This window comes from Sorex fumeus, unplaced genomic scaffold (assembly GCF_029834395.1).
Source record: "Sorex fumeus unplaced genomic scaffold, SorFum_2.1 ptg000019l, whole genome shotgun sequence".
Taxonomy (NCBI): domain Eukaryota; kingdom Metazoa; phylum Chordata; class Mammalia; order Eulipotyphla; family Soricidae; genus Sorex; species Sorex fumeus.
In genome coordinates this window covers 17189129-17211937 of record NW_026606076.1, presented here as the reverse complement: position 1 = coordinate 17211937, position 22809 = coordinate 17189129, and the positions used below count along the sequence as shown (strand labels likewise).

At 46.2% G+C, this 22809-nt stretch overlaps 1 pseudogene; it reads right to left on the bottom strand.

Moving 5' to 3' along the window:
• Positions 1 to 2763: 2763 nt before the first annotated feature.
• Positions 2764 to 22809, bottom strand: part of LOC130021998 (zinc finger protein 420-like) — a 28508-nt pseudogene continuing 8462 nt past the window's right edge.

Sequence of the window (22809 nt, the reverse complement as noted above, 5' to 3'; positions counted from 1 at the left end):
ACTCTTGAACTTATTCGCCATGGCTTGGAACATGCCTCAGGCAACCACAAGCGAACGTCCGAGCTGGCAAAGCAATGCTGAGAAGCCATCAAGGATGACCTCAAAGACAGGAGAACAGCGATGTTGGTAGATGCGGCAGAAGCCAGGAAAAGCATTCGTAATGCCCGCCTGTTCTTCACCAACTACAAGACCAAGATGACTACCCTCCGACATCCTGATGGATCTATCACATCTTTCAGAAGGGCAATGGAGAAGATTATTCATGACTTCTACTCAGATCTCTTTAATAGCCACATCCACTTGCCCACATACCACATTGTGCACGATTGACATATCGTTCCCAATGTTCTCCCTTCCAAAATTCAACACGCCATCTCGTCGGTAAAGAAACAAAGAGCACCTGGCCCAGACAAGATCAGACCTGAACAACTGAAGAACTTACCATCAGTACTCATCGATACACTGGCTCGGCGCTTCACACGCTACCTGCTAAATGCAAGGTTCCATCTCAATGGAAAACCAGCAGGACTGTACTACTATATAAGAAGGGAGACATCCACGACATTGGCAACTATTGCCCAATCTGCCTATTGTCTGTCATCTACAAACTTTTCACTAGAGTCATCCTGAATAGGATTAGCAGAACACTAGATGAAGAACAACCATGTGAACAAGCCGGGTTCCGAAAAGGATTCAGTACCATCTACCATATCCACAATAATACTAAGCTCATTGAGGTTTCTGAGGAGTTCAAGATGCTGCTCTGTCTAACGGTCATTGATTTAAAGAAGGCCTTTGATTCTGTTGAGACGGAAGCAGTCATAGAAGCCCAAGCCAATCAGGGTGTACAAACTCAATACATCAGGATCCTCCGTGAGCTCTATTACGGATTCACTACCAGGATCTCACCATTCTACAAAGAAATAATCATCCATGTCAAGAGAGGGGTTCGGTAGGGTGATACCATTTCACCAAAACTCTTCAGTGTCACCCTCGAGAACATCATGCGACAACTGGAATGGGAAGGATTGGGAGTGAAGATAGATGGTCGGCAACTACAACACCTCCGCTTTGCTGATGACATCGTTCTAATAACACCAAATATCAGCCAAGCGGCACAAATGCTGACCTACTACGACCGTGAGTCTGGAAAGGTCGTACTACAGCTGAATCTTACGAAGACAATGTTTATGAGAAACAGCCTCGTTCCTGACGCTCCATTCGCTCTCAATGGAACCACCATCTCCGAATGCAACAGTTATATATACCTAGTTCGAGAAATCAACATGATGACTGTCCTGGCACCTGAGTTGAGCAGGAGGAAGAGAGCGGCTTAGAATACCTTCAAGAGCGTTGACGAAATAACTAAGAGGACAAAGAACCTCCAGCTACGAGTACATCTCTTCAATTCCACTTCTTCCTGCATTAACATATGACTCAGAGACCTGGGCCCTATGAAAACAGGATGAGAACGCTACTCGGGTCTCTCAAAGAGGAATTGAAAGAGCTATGCTTGGAATATCACGCATCACTCAAATGAGAGATGAATCCGTAGTTCTGATCTCCATCAACGGTCAAGATTCAGGGACGATGTCTCATCTGCCAAGGCATCAAAAATCAGATGGGCTGGACACGTAATGAGGTTTACAGAAAACCACTGGCCTCGAGCCATTACTGACTGGATTTCACGAGACATCAAATGACTGCGTGGACGCCCACTTACAAGATGGTCAGACTTCTTCGTCAAGACCCTGAATAATCGGGTTGAGGCTCTGCATTTTCCTAGAACGAACAGATGCCATTGGGCTACACTAGCGCACAGCAGGCATGCATGGCAATGTTACTGGCACCCACTCGAATAAATCGATGAATAAAGGGGGATCAAGTGATATACTTTTTTAGGTTTTAGAATTACTGCTTTTATGCAGCAACACGGTTGTAACTAGAAGATACCATCTTGAGTGAAGTTAGCCAGAAAAAGAAACCAATACAGAATGATGTTCACTCATCTGTGGAATACCGAACACTAGGTGTGGAAATGTAATGTAAAGGGGCTGCTTAAATCATGCCTGATTCCAGTGTTTAGAGAGAAGCCGGACAAAGAAGGAAAGAAATTTGGGGCGGAGGAAAACCAGAAGTTTACAGGGATCAGGGATTCATTTATGCCATTGACATGAGTGAGGGGTATAGCCATTTACCCAAAACACAGATGCAACAGAACTGAAAACAAGAGATCTAAGCTATAACCACTGAAACCTAGTAATGTGCCTGTCCAGATGACAGGCGGGGGTAGAGTGGGGACTGGGGTGGGGAGCTGAATACGGGAACACGGGTGGAGGGAAGCTGATGCAGGGATCGGTGTTCAATTATTGTATGCCTAAACACAACTATCAATAACTTTGAAAATCCTGGCACTTTAATGAAAACTTTAAAAAACAATACAATAAAAAACATTTCCAGATTTCAGCACCCACTGAGGTTAAAGTCCCTCTAGTGCCAGCATTAGGCTCCGATATTTTTCCTGTGATGCTGAGACCACAGATGTGGTTGTGGGGATGGAGCCAGACCCCACCTTTCAAGTCGCATGCTCGGTCCACTGAGCACTCCAATGGCATAATAGGCTTACTTCCCTCTTAACTGCACTTTTTTTTTTAACACACTTGACCATCATGTCCAAAGGAAACTTGCTTGACTGATTTGTCATGTTCTGTCCTTAGAGACTGTTATTAAGGGATCAAACCATCCAGTATGAACTTTACATGTTTATATGTTTATTAAGGTGTGAGGGGTACATTAAGCCCTTCCCACATTCCTGACATATATGCCGTTTGTCTCCAATATGAACTCTCACATACTGAGTAAGAGAACAGCACCAAATGAAGGCCTTCCCAAAAGACTGACAATGATAAAGCTTCCCTCCACTGTGAATATTCCTGTACTTAGCAAGGATTCAGAATGGCAGAAGGCCTTCCCACATTCCTCGCATATAAAAGGTTTTTCACCGGCGTGAATGCTCCTATGTACACTAAATCTGAGGATTCTCAAAAAGCCTTTCCACATTTCTTACATGCATACGGTTTCTCTCCAGTGTGTATTCTCCTATGTACATTAAGAATTGAGGACATATAGAGGCCTTCCCACATTCCTTAAACATGCAGTTTCTCTCCAGTGAATTCTCCTATGTACACTAAGGCTTGAGGCTTCAGCAAAGACCTTCCCACATTCCTTACATAGATACGGTTTCTCTCCACTGTGAATTCTCCTATGTACAGTCAATTGTGAGGATGAAGTAAAGGCCTTTCCGCACTCCAGACATATCTAAGACTTCTCTCCATTATGAATTCTCATGTGTAGAGTAAGGGAAGAGAACCGTGTGAATGCCTTCCCACATGTCTGACACTGATGAGGTTTCTCTCTGAGATGAATTTTCATATGTGCAGTAAGTCTTGAGGCTCTAGCAAAGGCCTTTCCACATTCCTTACATATATACGGTTTCTCTCCAGTGTGAATTCTCCTATGTACACTAAAGTTTGAGGATTCAGCAAAGGACTTCCCACATTCCTTACATATATACGGTTTCTCTCCAGTGTGAATTCTCCTATGTACAGTAAGTTTTGAGGATGTAGCAAAGGCCTTCCCACATTCCTTACATATATACGGTTTCTCTCCAGTGTGAATTCTCCTATGTACACTAAGACTTGAGGCTACAGCAAAGGTCTTCCCACATTCCTTACATATATATGGTTTCACTCTAGTGTGGATTTTCCTATGTACACTAAGTTTTGAGGCTACAGCAAAGGCTTTCCCACATTCCTTACATATATACGGTTTCTCTCCAGTGTGAATTTTCCTATGTTCATAAAATGTGGAGGCCCAAGCAAAGGCCTTTCCACATTCCTTACATATATACGGTTTCTCTCCAGTGTGATTTCTCCTATGTACACTAAGTCTTGCGGATTCAGCAAAGGCCTTCCCACATTCCTTACATATATACGGTTTCTCTCCAGTGTGAATTCTTCTATGTACAGTAAGTTTTGAGGCTCTAGTAAATGCCTTTCCACATTCCTTACATATATATGTTTTGTCTCCAGTGTGAATTATCCTATGTGCACTAAGACTTGAGGCTACAGCAAAGGTCTTCCCACATTCCTTACATATATATGGTTTCTCTCCAGTGTGAATTCTCCTATGTACACTGAGGCCTGAGGCTTGAGTAAAGGCCTTTCCACATTCCTTACATATATATGGTTTCTCTCTAGTGTGAATACTTCTATGTATACTGAGGCCTGAGAATCAAGTAAAGGCATTACCACACTCCTGACATATATAAGGCTTCTCTCCACTATGAGTTTTCCTATGTCTATTAAGACTAGAGGTCTGAATAAAGGTCTTCCCACATGTCTGACATTCATGAGGTTTCTCTCCTGTATGAATTCTCCTATGCATAATAAGATGTGATGATTGATCGAAGGCCTTCCCGCATGCTTCACATGCAAAAGGTTTCGCTCCTGAATTTATATTCATATGGTCATGATGGAGTAACCCTTGACTCACACTTTGCTCTCGGGGCTGACTTTTATGGCAATTCTGTCCACTGTGGTTTTCTAAGGGAACACTACAGTGCTGAGAACATGGGGAGGCTCCCCCACATTCCTTACACGTATATGGGTTCTGCTCAAGGTGACTGTCGTTGAGGGTATGTTGCTGTGAGGGACTCAGTATAAACAGTGCACCTCTCCCTAGCAGGTGCACCATTGGGGAATTTTTTGCCTGTGAACTGAGAATAACACACTCCAAGGAACTTTTTCCAGGAGAGGGCTTCTTCTGAGTGAGGTAGCTCTCACCATTCTGATCACCCTCAGAAGACATCCCGCCTGTGTCGGCATCCTCATGGGGTTGAGGGCAGGATTGCTCACACAAGACATTATCGAACAGTGCAGGATCAGAGACATTCCACTTGGGGTGGCAGCTTTCCTGTAGAACAACAGAGGATTCTAATTATTGACTTATTCACTGAGTCTTCCTGTCAAAAAACTGAGCCCTTCAGATGTGGTTTCACACATATGCACCACACAAATGCAATTTCTGACATATGAATAGTTTTACTATAGACTAACTTCATGTTACTGTAAGTTGGATGCACAAAATTGATGGATGCAGAGTCAGTAAATTCTGTCACTTCCTCCACTTTAAATTAATGAAGGAATACAAATGGAAAGAATTCCTTCTATAGAAAACGGACGCATCCATTTCAAGAGAAAATGAAATAGATCCACATGTGGGTTTGGTTAAATCACAGGGTAGAATCTGTGATGCAGGGGTGAAGACAACGCTGCATCGTCACACAGCTGAAAAAGACCACGAGGCCATTGCAAAGCACTTACCACAAGTGATGCCTTTCCGGATCAATGAAGTTTTTTGTTCTTTCTGTTTTGCAGTTTCTATTTATTGGGGGTTGTGTGGGTGGAGGGGCACACCATGCAGTGTCTAGGATCAGTTCTGTGGTCTATGGTGTCTATAAGGCGTGCTGGGTAAAGACCATCCATCCCTGAGCAAAGCAAGTATATTTCTCACTGCACCTTCTCTAGGGCGCACAAATTAGCTTTCTAAACAATTACCAATGTCAAGCAAATCAAAATTCACAGTATTTTTCTACATGGTTGATTTCAGCACCTAGTGAAGCTAAGAGTCCTCTACTCCAAGCATCAGGCTTTGGAATTCTTCCCTGCCACTCCCAGCCTTCCACCTTAACAATCACATACTTGGTCCACTCCTGCTGGCATAACAATATTTATTCTGAATTAGCGAATCTTACCAACTCACTCGTACTTGCTGACCCCATTCCCAAATCAACGTGCTGTAATGCCAAATCCTGAAGTCGCGGTTTCCGTTCTGAAACTGAACAAAACATGCAATTCAAGCACTTGTCAAAAAATGTAGCAAAATGATGCGATGTAGTTAAGAGTACATCTCTGTGGTTCTCAAAGTCCAAAGAGTCCCACACTAAAGAAAAGATTCGGATAGTGGAAAACTGTGAGGATCTTGGCAATTGTACACTAGGTTTTGTTTTTGTTTTTGAGCAGACCTGGTAATGTTCAGGGAAACAGGTTATTGAACAAATTATTGAACAGGTCACCTTCAGGCACTGCAAGGCACTCCCTGCTGTACTATCGTTCAGATCCAAACTAGCTCTGTTTTGGTCTTTCTTACTCGAAAGCCATGGAAGCAAATTACAGGATCATTCTGTGACGGACTGTCCAGGGGAATGAAGAGCAGCGTGAGTGCAACACAGACCCAAGGATCCAGGAGACCAAGGCCCCGGTCTCAGCAGCGTGTTTCCTACATACTCAGCACACCCATACACTGCACAGGGACTGAGCCAGGAAAGGTCCTCAGAAACTCACCCACACACACGCCTCTCCTCCCCAACCTCAGGGCTCCTTTTTCCAGCCAGGAGATCACCACAGGCTTCATCCCAGAGTGCCCTGCCCCGACAGAGACAGAGGCATGGATAAGTGACAGGGAATAGGTGAAAGGTAAATCCCCATGTTTTCCTGATATAACTGGGCAAATATCTGAAAGCCATGAACAGAATGTTCATTTCCAAAATGCCACATATTTCTAGTTATTCAAGAGGTAAGATCCAAGAAAATACCACAAATACTCTAGACCTGGCCTTGTGTATGGCCGACAGGGGTTTGATCAGCACAGTATATTGTTGGTTTTTTCCCTGTTTGGGGTCTCACCTGGCAATGCTAAGGGGTGACTCTTGACTCTGTATTCAGAAATCAATGCTGCAGGTGCTCGGGGATGACATGAGATGCCGGGGATTTAACCCACATGCGCCGCTTGCAAGAAAATCACTTTCCTCTCTGTACTGTATCTCTAGGCCCAGCACCACATGGAGTTTCCTGCGCCCCTCATGACCTCATCACGGATTTCAGTAAAACTAAGTGTATAATAAATCTGGAAATGGCCAAGGGTGGCAAGAGACCCTTATTTTTTTAAGCTAAAACATGTATCCAGACGGGGGTACGGTGCGGCCAGTAGGTCAATTTGTACCTGTCAGGCAAGTGCATCAGCAGGCTGATGGCGCCTTCAGACTTCCAGATACTCAAAAATTGCTGCTGTGCCTTTGGCCAGACCCCAAAAACTTGGGGCAAAGTTTACCAAGAATGTAAACGGCCAAAAGTTAGGTATGTGGGAAACACACCCACAAACCACCTCCGGCTCAGCTATATAATTGGAGGCAAGGTCTCTTTGGTTTCTGATTTAACTGCTTAATGGTCATGTTCCCAGAGACTCAGAAACGAATCTCAGAACCCAGCAGCTTTAGGCAGAAATGTGTTCAGTACATGCAGTAGGCTACCAGTGCTGGGCCAACCCAGGTGAGGATAGGTTTCGTGCCTTGGCCTGTTCCCCCTGTAGGCCCAGTGGCCGCTATCCTTCAGAGGCCACTGGATAGTCAGATTTGGGCCCCCAGTGACGAGACACACAGGGCTTCATGGGATGGGGGTGGAGCCGGGCTTTTCCTCCCCACTCCAACAAGACCCCAAGTCATATCCCACAAACGGCCTCTCTGGCTCCTGATCAAGCTGCTTAACGGCCAGGATCCTAGAGATTCGGAAACAAATCTCAATACCCAGTGGCTTTTGGTTGTAATGCGTCCAGACTCCACAGTACGTTACTGTGGCCGGGCCACCTCAGGGAAAAAAGGGTGTTGTACCTCCGCATGCTCCCTCTTGGTGGTGTGGTGGCTGTCATCCTCCAGAGGCCATTGGACAGTCAGGCTTGGGCCCGCAGTGACGAAACTTGTTGGGCCTCACGGGATGAGGGGGCAGCCGGGCCTGTCCTCCCCACCCCAATGAGACCACAAGTCATCGCCCACGAACGACCTCTCTGGATCCTGATCAAGCTGTTAAACGGGCTTGATCCCAAAGACTCAGAAACAAATCTCGAAACCCAGCAGCTTTTGGCAGAAATGTGTCCAGACCCCGCAGTAGATTACTGTCGCTGGGCCACCCCAGGGGTGGGGGAAGAGTGCTGTCCCTCCGCCTGTTTCCTTCTGGTGGCTCGGTGGCCGTCATCCTCCAGAGGTCACTGGAGAGTCAGGCTTGGACCCACAGTGACGAAACTTGTTGGGTCTCATGGGATGGGGTGGAGCCGAGCCTATCCTCCTCACCCCCACAAGACCCCAAGTCATCGCCCATGAATGGCCTCTCTGGCTTCTCAACAAGCTGCTCAACGGCCATGATCCCAGAGACTCAGGAGCATATCTCGAAACTCAGTGGCTTTTCACAGAACTCCCTCCAGATTTAAGTGTTAAAATTTCATAATTTCAAAACCACATGGCCCTACTGCAGCCACGCAACATCATATGTTATTCATAACCAGCAATAGAACACAAATTGTCTATTGTTGCCTCTTCAGCAGATCAGAGAGTTGGGGTCAAATCTCAAATAGTAATGGTGGGTCTGGTGTCAAAATATTGAATATGATCAAAGTAGAGAGAGAGTAATGTGGAAATCATCTGCCCCACAGGTAGGGGGAGGGTGTGGGATGGGGGTATACTGCGGTTTTTGGTGGTGGAAAATGGGCACTGGTGAAGGTACGGGTGTTTCATCGTATGACCAAGACTTAGACCCAAAAGCTTTGTAACTGCTCTCACAGTGATTCAATAAATAAAATTATAAACAATGAAAAAAAAAGTAAGGTGGAGTTCATGCACAATTCAATCAGCTAATCAGTGGCTGAATAAGTATCAGTACTCCTACAAAAAAATGTATCCAGAAAGAGAGCATAGTAGGAGTTTCTCACGGCCAATCCAGTTGTGATACCCGATATCATCTAGGGTCCTCAGGCTAGACAGGAGTGATCACTGAGTGCAGAGTACAGGAGCAAACCCTAAGTCCTGCTGAAATCTCACAAGAACCATTAGAAGTAAATGCAAGTTCTGAAATCGGGCAGCGTCTAATGAGTTGAGAGATGAGATATCAAATCCGCTGTGTTGGGAGAGAGATAGTACAGCACATAGGACAGAAGCGCTGCGCACACATGTGGGTTTGATCCCAGGCAGCCCAGCTGGTCTTGGAGCAAGGTCAGGTGTGGATCCTGAATACACAGGCAGGAATAATCCCTAATCCCTAAGGAAAAAAGAAAATGCAAAAACCGTTGAGTGACTGTTGCAAAAGTACTGGGGGTGAGGCACCAACAGTTTAAGTTGCCAAGAGGTTTCAGTCCACGGTACCCCATAGCCCCTGAGACTCTCAGGAGTCATCCTTTAACACAGAGCCAGGAGAACTGTGGACTGTGCCCCCAAACAAAGGCAACAGCAAAACCAATTAAACACACAAAAGTTCGTGTAGTATACAAAGTAAATTGATTCACCAATGGATGGATCTATTTAAAGGGACCTGAGGGAAAACCGGGCAGATAGGGATTTTCCCATTGACACAGTCGAAACGGGTTGATGTGAATCAACCCATAGGGTCCGGCTACCCCACAAGAGTAATTCCTGAGGACAAAACTGATAGTAAGCCCTGAGTATGCACAGGTGAACCCTAAAAAAAAGAGGGAGGGAAGAGCTACTGCACAGCTGTCCAATATCCCAGCCCGTCACAGAGCTACTGTTGGACACACAGCTGCCGCCCAACCCCAGGGAGCCCACGCAGGTCTGTTCAAACACGGTTGGCTCCACACTGCTCTCACCGACAGCCTGTAGATGTTGGTAGGTCTCCAGCATCACGTCCCTGTACAGCTTCCGTTGAGAGGCTTCCAGGCATGACCATTCCTCCAGTGTGAAGTTCACAGCCACATCATTGAAGGTCACGACATCCTGAATCAGCACATGGAGAGGGTGGTAGTCAGAGTCTATCTTAGCCTCATTCCCACTACTGTGAGGCCAGGACCGAGGGTCCTATATTATCGCTGGGCCTCCCCCTCTGAATAAAACAGCCTCCATGCACACGAATTGCTGACGGGCCCCAGAAATTGCATAAGGCACCTGGATCTGCTAAAGTGGGAGGACATTATACAGAAGGTTCTTGGATGTATCTGCCTTTCCTGGTAACCCCAGGGCCAATTCGAGCACCACTGGTCCAGTGAGCACTGTAGAGAGGAACACCTGAACACAGACTTGTATGATCCAAAAGACTATCTCTGGGTGTAGCAAAAACCACTGCACGCTCACTGCTGCACCCCCACAGCACATGACCACTAGGATTGAGAACTCGACAGTCCATATAGAAAACTACTCACAGCAGTGCATGGCATGTGTGCCTGTAGGTACTCACTGCTCAGGACATCCCCAAATCCTGGTCAAAGAAGGTAGAATTTTCTTGACCCCAACATCTCTACTGGCCTCAGAGATCCTTGGCTCTTTCTCCTTGGGATCACCGCATGCCCAGAAATCCACACACAAGATGATGTGAACGTAAGACTATATGACCTAACAGGTAGTGTCTCCAAAGTAGGAAGGACAAAACAGGAGAAAAGCAAGTCTGGGTGCCCAAGTCACTGTAGTTGCCAGGGAGAAAACGGGGCCAGCACACCCCAGGGTGCTCTGAGGCCGGTCAGTTTTAAATCCAGAGCCCAGAGTCAAGAGGACAGCTCATGACAAAAACAATGCAAAAGAAACCGAAGCAGCAGGTTGGCGTAACAAGACAGCTGTTCCGGGGGCAGCACGTAGGACTGGTGATCCCCAACATCCCATATGTTCCCACAAGCACTGTCCGGGGCAATGCCAGAGGGCAGCACAAGGAATGATTGCGAGAATCCTTGCTCTGCCACACCAATAAAACAGAAAACCCAAGATGAAACCTTTGGATCTCCAGCATCCCATTGGTCACCTAGACCTGTCAGGAATGAGCATTGAGCACTGAGCTTTGAGTACTCCTCATGCACCACTGGTTCGGCCCCAAAGCCAAATAAAACAAAATAAACATACACAAAAGCAGCTTCAAATAGCAGAATGGGATGGTCCGATCAGAAGTCTCATCTTGGAATCCATTCAAATGAAACTCAAAACAGATGGCCCAGAAGCCTGGGCACTCCTGGTACTACCTCATGTCATTCTATCTGTCTACTACTACCTGGGGACATTTTATCAGAATCCGCGTCACCATCTTCTCCTGTCACTGTTGTTCTGAGGATCAGCAGGAGGCTCCGTGCAAAGACCTGGAGAAGTCAGAACAGTGAGCACCAGAGAGCAGCACTTCCTCCCACTCCTGAGCTCAGACCAGCCACACCCTCGGGCACAGCCTTACAATTCCACCTCTGGGAGACAATGGCAGAAGCTCCTGTCTCAGCTGGGGATGCAAATTTTGTTCGCATCTGTGCTGCACTTTAGGAGAGGAGCCTGGGCCAAGGCTACAGGGGAGGAAAAGACAGCCTTCTCTGATCCCCGGATTCCTCTCTGGCTCCCACAGGAAAGTCCCTGTAGGCCCTTTGAGGGGCCAACTCTCAGCCCAGGAGCTCCCGAATAGTAGTGCCCCCCTGCAGACTGACAGCAGTGCTGCTCCGTGGGAACCGTAGCCAGGAATGTGGCTACACCATGTGACCTAGAGTGAACAAACCTTCGACACTCTCTTGCAGGCTACACTCGAACATGCACCTGGGCACTCTGTCCTGGGGACCTCAGTATTTACCACAATGGCAGGTGTCGTCTGCTCAGAGAGAGATGAAGAATCAGGGGTGCTTTGCAGCTTGATGTGAGGGACCTGAAATTCATGAACCAGAAAAAGATACATCGGTATTGTGGTTAGAAGGCAATAATGCGAACTGGGTGCTTGACTAGATGAACCGATCAATCCTCTGTATCCGATATGGCCCCCAGCAGCGCCAGGGGTAAAACCTGAGCTTAGAGACTCAAGTAACTCATGAGCATCTCCGCGTATGTGCTCTCTCCACCCTAAAATATAAAGAACCAAAAATAGCCCCCTAAATACATTTTCATTGGCAAACCTCAGCCACCTGCAGCCCACCCCCCCCACATACCCTGCATGAATGCGGCTATCACGGCAGACAATGAAGGTGACCAGCAACAGGTCTCCTGCCATTAGGTGGAGGGGCTGAAGCTCTGCCCCTCGAATCTGGAGATTCTACAGAAGCGAGCTTAGGACAGATGGTTCAAACATGGGACTGCTGGGACGGTTGGAATAGTCAAGCCCTCGGATGATTCTCCCATTCACCACTGTTGCCCCATCCCAGAGCTGGAGACGATCGTGGCCAAAGAGGCACGCCAGAATCATGAACTCACAACTGTCACTCCTGAACCCTGAGACAGCCCCCACTGCACCCCCAAAGCTCTGCGTCCCCCTAAAACCTCCATCACACCTGACGATCCACATGGATGTTGGCAAACAAGTGAAAAACCAGTCCAAAATTGCCCCCAAGTTGGCTCGGCCCCTCGACTCAGAGTGTGGAAATGGGAAGGCACAGGGTACTCACAGGAGGTTGCTCGAGTCCTGCAACTAAATCCTTCTTCAGACTCCCCCTTCCAGGATGGGGTGCAAATTTACTTTCCCTTTGCCAAGGGAGCAACAGCCCCAGTGTCTGAGTCAGGGAAGGAAAATGAACCATGGCATTTATGACATCATTTATGACATCACTTCCGTTTCCATTAGGTACCTTAAAGAGCCAGAGTCTAGACTCTGAGAACCTTTTTGCCACCCAGGTGAATCTGTGGACTCGAATAAAGGAGTGGAGAGGCAAATGCTGGACTGGTCGGTCACACACTGGGGGATTGGGGGTGAGGAGAAGTCCCCTGATCCTGCATTGTCACCTAACATCGGACCAATGATATCTAAACACAAACTGTTACCCTGACTCTTGTCAAATGATCCCTGAGGTCAGAGACAAGAGTAAACACTGAGCACTGTAGGCTGTGGTGAAAAATATAACAAGACAAAAGGCAAATTCTACTGAAGGGGGGAAAAATGATGTACAAAGACAAATTTGAGATTGAAACATTAAAAGAGTCAAATTTCTGGTCCTTAAAAATCCCCAATTCTTGGGGCTGGAGAGATAGCACAGCGGGAAGGGCGTTTGCCTTGCACACGGCCAACCCGGGTTCGATTCCCAGCATCCCATATGGTCCCCTGAGTATTGTCAGTAGTAACGCCTGAGTGAAAAGCCAGAAGTAATCCCTGTGCATCGCCAGGTGTGACCCAAAAAAAAATCCCTATTTTTGATCTATCCCTGCTACAGAAACTCAGTTTCTCCTGAATCCCTATTGTTCTTTCACCATTGTTTTTGTATATATGTGTGACTTGTGATATATATATATATATATATATATATATATATGTGTGTGACTTGTGTATATATATAGTGTGACTTGTGTGATTTTTGTTTCGGGGCCACAACTGGCAGATTCAGGGCTTACTCCTAGCTCTACACACAGGAATCACCCTGGTACAGACCATATGGTATGCAGGGATAGAACCTGGGTCAATTGCTTGGATGCTTAAGTCCTTACTCACTGTACTATGGCTCCGGCCCTAAGTAAATGTGCTCCTAGCACACCCAGTGGGATTCCTGAGCAAATGTACTTACTCCTGGAAAACCAAAACTTTCTTGCTTAAAAAAACAAAACCCTTTACCCTGGTTGGATTCTAATTCTAAACAATTTAGGTTTAACATTGGTTCATCATTTCTCCTCTGCTACAAGGAGCTTAGGCTTACTGAGTAAAATGTTAAAGATGTTAAAGATTAACTTTAACTAAATTAGGGATGTTAGCAAGGACGTGATAAGCTTCTCTGTGAGGAGCAAAAGGGGCAATTCACAGATGAAGCCTAAGACACTTTGGGTTAATATCCAGCAGATCACCAAGAGCCTGGCCCCTGTTTCCTTCTTCGATCCTCTGTCACCCTTCACCGGCCAGGGTGGGGAGACCAATCATAGCCACCAAAGGCACGCAGCGCATGTCCAGACATTATTTGAACACAACTCTCAGTACTCAGTGTAATATCCGAGTTTTGCCTGATCAGGGAGAGAAGAAGAGTCGGGGTGCAATTTTCAAGTTGATTTTAGGATACAGAAATTCTCCATTAGAAAAAAACAACAATGTGGAGTAACAGATAGTAAGCTGGGAGGGGCGCTTCCCATGCTGACCCAGATTTATATTCGGCATCTCACATGACCCATAAAGAACTTAAAAAAAAAAAAAAGAATTCCAGAGTGCTGCTGCTCAAGGAAGCCCTGAGATTCCACATATGTGCCCAAAATACAACCAAAAATAGCCCCAAAATAAATTTTCATTTGGAAACCGCAACCACCCCAAGAACCACGCCCAAGGGATGGTCAGGAAATCAAGGCTACTAATGAATAGGGACCGAGGGCTACAGTGTCATATGCCATTAGGGAGCTGCCCTTCTGCCCCTCAAAATGAACAGTCCTTTTATAGTTTTGAGGCATGACTTGCGATATGGACGAGAAACTTGACTCTGCGCTGAGGCACCCGTCCTGGTCGAGGTTGGAGGTCGATCTTGGGTGGGCCAGGTGCAAAGCAAACACCCTAACCGCTGTGTTATCTCTCCGATCCTCTAAGTGAATCTGTAGCTTCTATAGCAGTGAGGTCCGGGCCAAAGCATCCAGTACAGGGCCCAGCACATCCCCGAGCTGGGAGGATAGGGACGGCCCAGCCCCCCCACCCACTCAGCCCAGCGCCCACCTGCCACTGCCCCACGCCGGAGCTGCAGGGGATCCACAGAACCAGGCACTCCCACCCGCGACCCCTGCGCCCCGGCACAGCCCCCACTGCACTCACCAAAGCTCCACGTCCCCCACAAAACCCTGACAGGCTCAGGAACCACCTGGATATTGGTTGAAAAATGAGCTTGAAAGTGTCCTTAGAGCTGGCTTGGCCCTGCCCCTCAGTGCAGACACCGGGAGGCATGGTGAGGGGCATTCATGGGAGGTCACTAGTGTCCTGCCAGGAAAAAGGCCTTCACAGACCCCTTCCACTGGGGACAGCCTTTTCTCCCTTCATCTGCATAACAAAGGGACGCCAATCCAGCAGCATCTGGCATGCAGACACTTAAGTGCCCTGCAGTGATGTCACTTCTGCTTCTGCAAGCAGCCTTAAAGGGCCAGACACCAGCTCCGCAGAGAACAACTAGGAAAAAGCAGGTAAATGTGTAAGGCTGGTTGGCTGGAGCGAAAGCACAGTGGATAGGGTGTTTGCCTTGTACACAGTTGACCCAGGTTCAATCATCTGGATTCTATATGGTCCCATTTTGGTGTATAAGAGATTGTTAGGATTTTACTGCTTCCAAAGTGTAAGTCTCAAAATATTTACCCTCAATGTTTGTGTAAATCAAATGGAAAACTGAATACAATGAGTGGAGATATGCTACAGAGAGTGAAGTGCTTCTTGGCATGTGGCTGACCTGGACACAAATTATGGACAGCACAGCGGGATGTGGCTCCCAGAACATAACACATAAGCGCCTGAAGAATGGAGATTTGGCTGTCTATCCAACATCAAATGGTTCACCGCAGCATCCTGGTTGAACTCTGCCATGATCCCCTGCAAACCAGGGCCTCTGAGCCAAGTCAGAGTCACAGCAAAGAATGAAACCATGGTGGGCCTTGACAGTACCCAGCAAAATACAATATTAGTACCTATTTACTTCTTATTTAATTCCTTCCACCTTGCTTTATCACTAAGAATCATTATTTACCAGTTAACATATTGTGAAGTCCACATGCCAGGACATTGTCATAACCATGGTGCAGGTGATAATCAGCAAGTACCTTTCACTTATGGTACTATTATCACAGGAAGCTTTCAGACATAACAGGATTATTTCCTTCCTTACTGTACTTTTGTATCAATCCCCCACCCACTTGTTGAAACTAAAATTGTTTTACCTCAGGGTCCTGTTCTGACACCGGCCATTGTTATCATTGAAGTGACTGATCCAGCATAACTTTTATATTTACTAAAGCTTGAGGGAATATGAAGGCCTTCCTATATTCCTTACCTACAGGATTTTCTCCAGGATTCTCTTTAAAGCCACAGGTGCAAATAATGCACTTTCCACGTTCTTACATAAATAATTATATTCTTACATATATAAATATGTATATTTATATTTAGATTCTCTCCAGTGTGAATTCTCCTATGCAAAAGGCCCGAGAATCCAGGATAGTCCTTCCCACACTCATGACAGATATAAGTTTTCACTGCAAAATGACTTTTCACATGCGCAGTAAGGGTTGAAGCCAAACTGAAGACCTTTCCACATTCCTTACACTTATGAGGTTTCTCTCCACTGTGAATTTTCATGTTCAGAAAGCTATGCCAATTGCATCAAAATCTTCCTGCAGTCTTTTGCAGTCATTTTATATATAATGCCTCAATCCAGGATATTTTCTCACACAGCAAAGCTTGAGGATTGAGTAAAAATCTTCCCACACCCCTACCTATGTTTACTTCGAGTATGACTTTTCCTATGTTTAAAAAAGAGTTAGGGGAAAGTGAAGGCTTTGCCAACATCTTTACAAACATAAGGTTTGTCTCCAGTATGAAAATTTCAGTGTCTCAGAGGGATTGTGAAATAAGCAAAGGCCTTGCCACTCTCTCTCTCTCTCTCTCTCTCTCTCTCTCTCTCTCTCTCTCTATATATATATATATATATATATATATATATATTCACTGCAATGTGCGTTTTCTTATGGACAAAAAAGTTTGAATAGTAAGTGAAGACCCTCCCACAGTAGTGACACGATTAGTGTTTCATTCCGCTGTATGAACTTTCCTATGCTCAGAAAGACCTGAGAAGAAATGAAAGGCCTTTCCACCTACCTCACATATATAAGGGTTTTCTATGAAACAGAAATTATGAAAACTAAGACTTCAGGAATAAGCAAAGGCCTTCGTACATTGCTCACAAGTATAAGTTATCTCTCCAGCGTGAGTTTTTCTGTGTACTAAGGCTTGTGGAATAAGCAAAGACTTTCACTCTGTATATGCATATGGTTTCTTTCCAGTGTGACTTTTTCTGTGCATACTAAGATGTTTGAGTCAGAGAAAGGCCACAGCGCATTCCTTGCATGCATACGGACTCTGCAATATGAAATCTCCTGTTTATAAGGTATGAGGATGCATTGAAGGCCTTCCCACAGTCCTTACACTTAAACGGTTTGTCTCCTGTGTGGATGTTCACATAGTCCCACCGGGGTCATGCTGGACTCAAAAGTTTGTCCTCAGTGCTTACATTTCTGGGGATTCCGTCCAATATGGGCTTCTATGGGAAAGTGATGGTGCTGAGGACATGGGAAGACTGATCTTCTGATCACCCTCAGAACACATTCCACCTGTTTCGGCCTCTCTGTGGGGATGAGGGCCAAATTGCTCACTTGAGCCTTTATCACAGTGTGCAGTAAGAGCCAATCCACCAGGGCTGGCTGCTTCCATGTAAAAGAACAGAGAAAGATTCCAATTATTAGTCTATGCTGCAGGGGGCCCCGGTAACCACTGTCCGGCCCGCGGAGGTGGCCCGAGGATTGATCCGATGGTGCAAGGAGGGACCAACCGAGTGAACACGAGACACAAGAGACAGAGTACAGTTTAGAAATAGAAAAAGAGAGAAAAAGGGACAGGATTTATTGAGGGATACAGGCTGTTTATATAGGGTCTGGGCAGCTCAGTCAGGAGCAGAAGCAATATAACCATATATGGTCAGGTCAGCAACAAGAGCTTTACCTAGCATTCAAGGTAGAGATTTGCACATCAAAGGGTCTTGTGGCAGTAGGTGCATCCTGAGCTTTACATTTGTATATCAAAGGGTCTTAGGGAGTAGATGCATCCTGGAGGTTGCTATAGATAAGGCCAGATAAGCTGTCAGCCTGATGTGTGGCTATAGATCAGGTATCCCTGAGATCAGGAAGTCCTGGGAGACTGTCACTAATGTATGTCCCAAGCAGTTCCTAACATGGGAACCATGGTCAGGGTCTATGAGAGGGCTCTTGGCTTCCCACACTATGCCATGAGAGTTTTCATGTCAAAAGAAATCAAGCTCTGCAGGTAGGTAGCTGGTAGGGTACGGGACAATGAGTTTCTTGTGGAAGTAATAAATCCAGATGGGGATGAAAGCAACGACTCCAAAGACAAGCCTGGGGATTCAGAGAGGAACTGGCCTAGTAGAAACCCAGAGAGTTGGAGACATGGAACAGGAGCAAGGGCTGGTAAGAACATCAGAGAGCAAGGTCCAGCAAACGCTCTACCCCTTGACAACACGTGAGCAGTGGACTCTAAGCTACAAAGAAAACCCCAGGAGGAACGTTCAGAAACATGATTTCAAACTGAGAGTATCAGGATAGTACAGTGTGTTGCATGCAGTCAATCTAGGTACAATGTCCAGAATTCCAAAGGGTCCCCTGAGGACCATCTGACTAATAGATGGATGGAATTTTGCTCTATCCAATCATAAATGTTTCCTTTTTTACCTCTAATCTTAATAAAGTGACATGGGTGGGACCTAAGAATGTGACCAACCTTGTGAGTAATCACAGATAAATGGAATGGTCTGCTGGGATGTGGGGAGCTTGGGACCTGAACCATATTCCCACTTATGAAAAATTTTATCAACGCGCCCCTTTCATCCTTTCAAATGACATTCTGTGTACAGTTGCGTGTATCTAAACTCTTCAATTGACACCAGAGCAACTGTAGATCTGGGTAGGGTGTTGCTTGCACATGGCCAACCTAGGTTCAATCCCCAGGATCCTGTCGAGTTTCCAGGAGCACCATCAGAAATAATACCTGAGTGCAGAGCCAGGAGAAACCACTGAGGATCACCAGGTATTGTAGGATAATGATGGTCTGCAATTGCTCCCTGGCAGGTGAGAGCTTGTGTTTGTTGATAGCCCATAATCTTTCAACTACCTTTGTCTACTGATCAGACTTTGACTTGTAAATATTGTCTTTCTCTTCTCCTTAATGTCTTTTGCATGGTTAGCTATTTCAGAGCAATTACTTTTTGTATGGATACAGGAAGACAGTTACAAAGACAAGCCTGAGCTTGAGAGTTGATGGTCTCCAGATAATATTACCTCCTGGTCATCTGCTCTCTTGACTAAAGCCTCAATTGCCCTTACTTCCTCGATCCCCAAAAGAAGGGTACAATGAGGGACTAGATGAACCCAGAGCAAGTGGTGAGATAGCTACCCTGGCATCGAAATGGGCCTGGCCAAAGTACCATAATGCTTATTTATAAGAGTCTAGTCATGGACAAATTATGTCATGAATAAAAAAGTAATGATTAGACTTGGACACTCCTGGGATTAGGAGTGATTGATCCAGCCTGAGCACTGGAGTCTGAATCTGTGGTGAGAAGTCCCCAGGAGAGTCACCAACAAGCCTAAAAATGTCTATTACTGTGTCCATACAGAATGGTAATCATTAGGAAGTAAAACGAAATATGTCAATTAAGTTGCTGGTCTAAGGAGAGGAGTAACACACCTTAAGGGCTGCTTTTCCTTTGTGGGTTGTAGGTGATTGGGAAGTCCGGAAAACCATTTTTCATTGCGCTTCACGTAGGGAGGCATGGATTGGGGTCGTGGTGAGAGAAGAAAAAGAGCAGCTTCAGGGAAACAGGGGGAATGAAGGACACTGAGAAAAGGGATGGTCCTCCTCCACCCAGATCCCCTATCTTCCAGTATGTAGGTGTTACACCCAGCAACTGCCCCCGGCGCTGTGTAATCCCATCAATGGCCAAGACCCAGATACTATAAAACCCTGCTCCTGGAAGAGAACAGCGCAGTCTCCTGCCTCCGCATCTGGCTGTCTTACTGGGGCGCTTTGGAGGAGGGTGTGTTGAGTTTCCCTCCCCACCCCGAGCAGAGCCCCAGCAGATGAAGACCTCTGGTTCGAGCCACAGCCCCACAAGTTCGGACGAGCCCTCACGCATGAAGGAACCAGCAGAGGAACCCAGGTGTGCAGGACCTGGGGCTTAGATTTCCAAGCTTCTCGTATTGGGACTGGGCCTCCTCCACCCAGATCTCCCATCTTCCAGTATGTAGGCGTTACACCCACTAACTGTCCCTGGTGCTGTGTAATCCCATCAATGGCCAAGACCCAAAGACTATAAAATCATGCTCTGGGAAGTGCGCGGACACATGAAATCTTATTATCTAGTCTTACTCTGGAAAAACTGGCAGGCTACCAGAAGTATCCTTCCCACATCGCAGAGTCTGGCAAACTCCTCATGGTATATTCAATATGCCAAAAACCAGTAACATTGATGCTTCTCATTCTCCTGACCCTGAAAGAGCCTCAACTCTGGCACTTCTTAGAACCTCAGGGATAGAAAGGAGTCATTACTGGGGCCTGCTTGAGTCAATCGATGAACAATAAGATGACAATGATACAGTGAGAGAAGAAGAGGCACAGAGTTAGAGGACACGGTTGCGACTTAGAGAGAAGGCTGAGAGCTGAGAGTAAGAGTGGCTGGGGAGATTAGAGAGGAGTCACAGAGAGCATTGGAGAGTGAGTTAGAGAGATGGTTGGATAGAGCTGGGAGAGACAAGAGACTGAATAAACTGCAACTACTCGGCGACCAGCCTGGTCCTCATTCTACTTCCATTGGTCCAAAGAAAAAGCTGTCCAGGGTGGAGAAGTGGCTCGAGAGCACCAAATCTGGACAGTGAGAGAGAGCCGCCAGGAGAGACCGGGAACATCTGTGAACGTGTAAATTCTGTTCAAACCCCCACTTCTCATATGGTCTCCCAAGCCCTCCTGGAGTGACTCCTGATTGCAGAGTCAGGAGTAAGCCCAGAGCACTTCTGGCTGTGATCCGAAAACTGTAGGGGGGCTGGAGCGATAGCACAGCAGATAGGGTGTTTACCTTGGACACGACCAACCCAGGTTTGATTTCCAGCATCCCAAATGGTCCCCCAAGAACCGCCAGGAGTAATTCCTGAATGCATGAGCCAAGAATAACCCCTGTGCATCACTGGGAGTGACCCAAAAACAAAAACAAAAAAAAAAGTGAATTGTGTAGTTAATCAGAAAAAAGAACACAACTTTCTCGATTTAGCAAAGAAGCATGTTTATGATGGCTACAGAGATAGCACAGACCACAAGTTGCTTGACTGGCACATAGCTGAGCAAAGTTCAATCTCTATCATCTCACAGGGTCCCAAAACCTAGCATTATCAATGAGAACAGAGCCGGGGTAAACTCTAATCTCCATTGGGTATAGTCAACCAAAAATAAATCAATAAATTTAGGTGCCAGAACTATAGTATGGTAGGGTACTGGCCTCGTACACGACTGACCTGTATACACTGGCACCACACTGAGTATCATTTGGTACCTTTTGGCAGCAACCACAGGATATGTCCACATATATATATATATATATATATATATATATATGTACACACATATATACGTGTGTATATCTATATCTATATCTACATCTATATATGTAATTTGTTCACAAGTCCACCTCCACCAACCAATATTTTAGAATGCAGATTTGGATTTTGCTACAGGTGGCAGAAATTTGACCTTACCTGAGTGGTGCTTGGAATCCTGCATTGTACAAGAAACTGTACCATGGCAGACTGCTTGCAAGGACAGGTCCTGCATTCCTGGCCTATCTCTGACTGCAGGAATTCAAATTCTATATAAAAAATGTGAACCTTGTGAGAAAGATACAGGCAGGGGAAAGGGATGAGACCCAGCTGGTAGATAGAGGTCAGGGCATAGTTGCTGGCACCTGGGGCCTCCTGGTGCAAACCTGAGCCAGAAGTACAGGCTGCAATTTCAAAGGTTTGCAGCGGCCCGAAAGAGCTGACAGTGAGTGGCAGGGCACTTGTCATGAACGCAAAAGACTTAACTTCACAACCTGAATTGCCAAGGAGTGATCCCGGAGCACTGCTGGGTTTGGCAAAATCCCACATAGGCTATCCTCCTCCTGCCCAAGTAAAGGCAGTCAGGAGTTAACTGCCAACAGAAGAGGTGTGAAATCTAGTAATACATTCTGAACCGTCAGTCCTCTGGGTTTGTTGTTTTGTTTTGGGACCACATCCAGAAATTCTCAGAGCTTACAGGCCAGGTTTTCAGACTATGATTTTACTTCTATGAGTACGTGATTTGATAAAAGAAAAAGGGGATGAAAAATTATACTTGGAGCCACAGTGATAGTACAGTTGGCAGGGCATATGTTCTGTCCCCGGCATCACATACAGTCCCCCAAGCACTCCCAGGGGTGATTCCTGAGTGCCAAGCCAGAAATAACACCTGAGCATTACTGCTGTGTCCCAAAAAGAAAAAAGAGAAAAAGATAAATTTAGCCCAAACGGATTTTAAAGTCCATAAGTTTGCTTAGAGCCTCCATCTCCTTCATTTTCCCCTAACAGCTATCTGTTGAAAGGGCTCAAGAAATTTCACATGTAAGAACTTTAAATGAAGGTATAAACAGGAGAGAGCACACCAGACTGAAGCATATGCCAGCCACCTGGAAGCCCAGAGGGCCTTCCCTGGTATCCAGTGTCCTTTAGTCCACTGAGAACAGAGAAGGGCACAGACCTCAAGTATTACCAGGTGTGGCCCCAAATCTCACCTCATCTGTTCCACAAGTAGTGAGATACACCCATGGAAAGGAGCGCAGAGGGCTGATCACCTGATTTACTTTTGGGGGACATGGCATGTCTTCCCCTACACCTCAAACACACAGACACAAGAGAGGGAGAGTCTCAGACTATCTCCAAGTTTTTAGCAAATGGAGCATTGGGGGGGGCGGAGAGACAGGAGAAACACTCCAACCCCAAAAAAGATGCTCAAAGAATGCTCA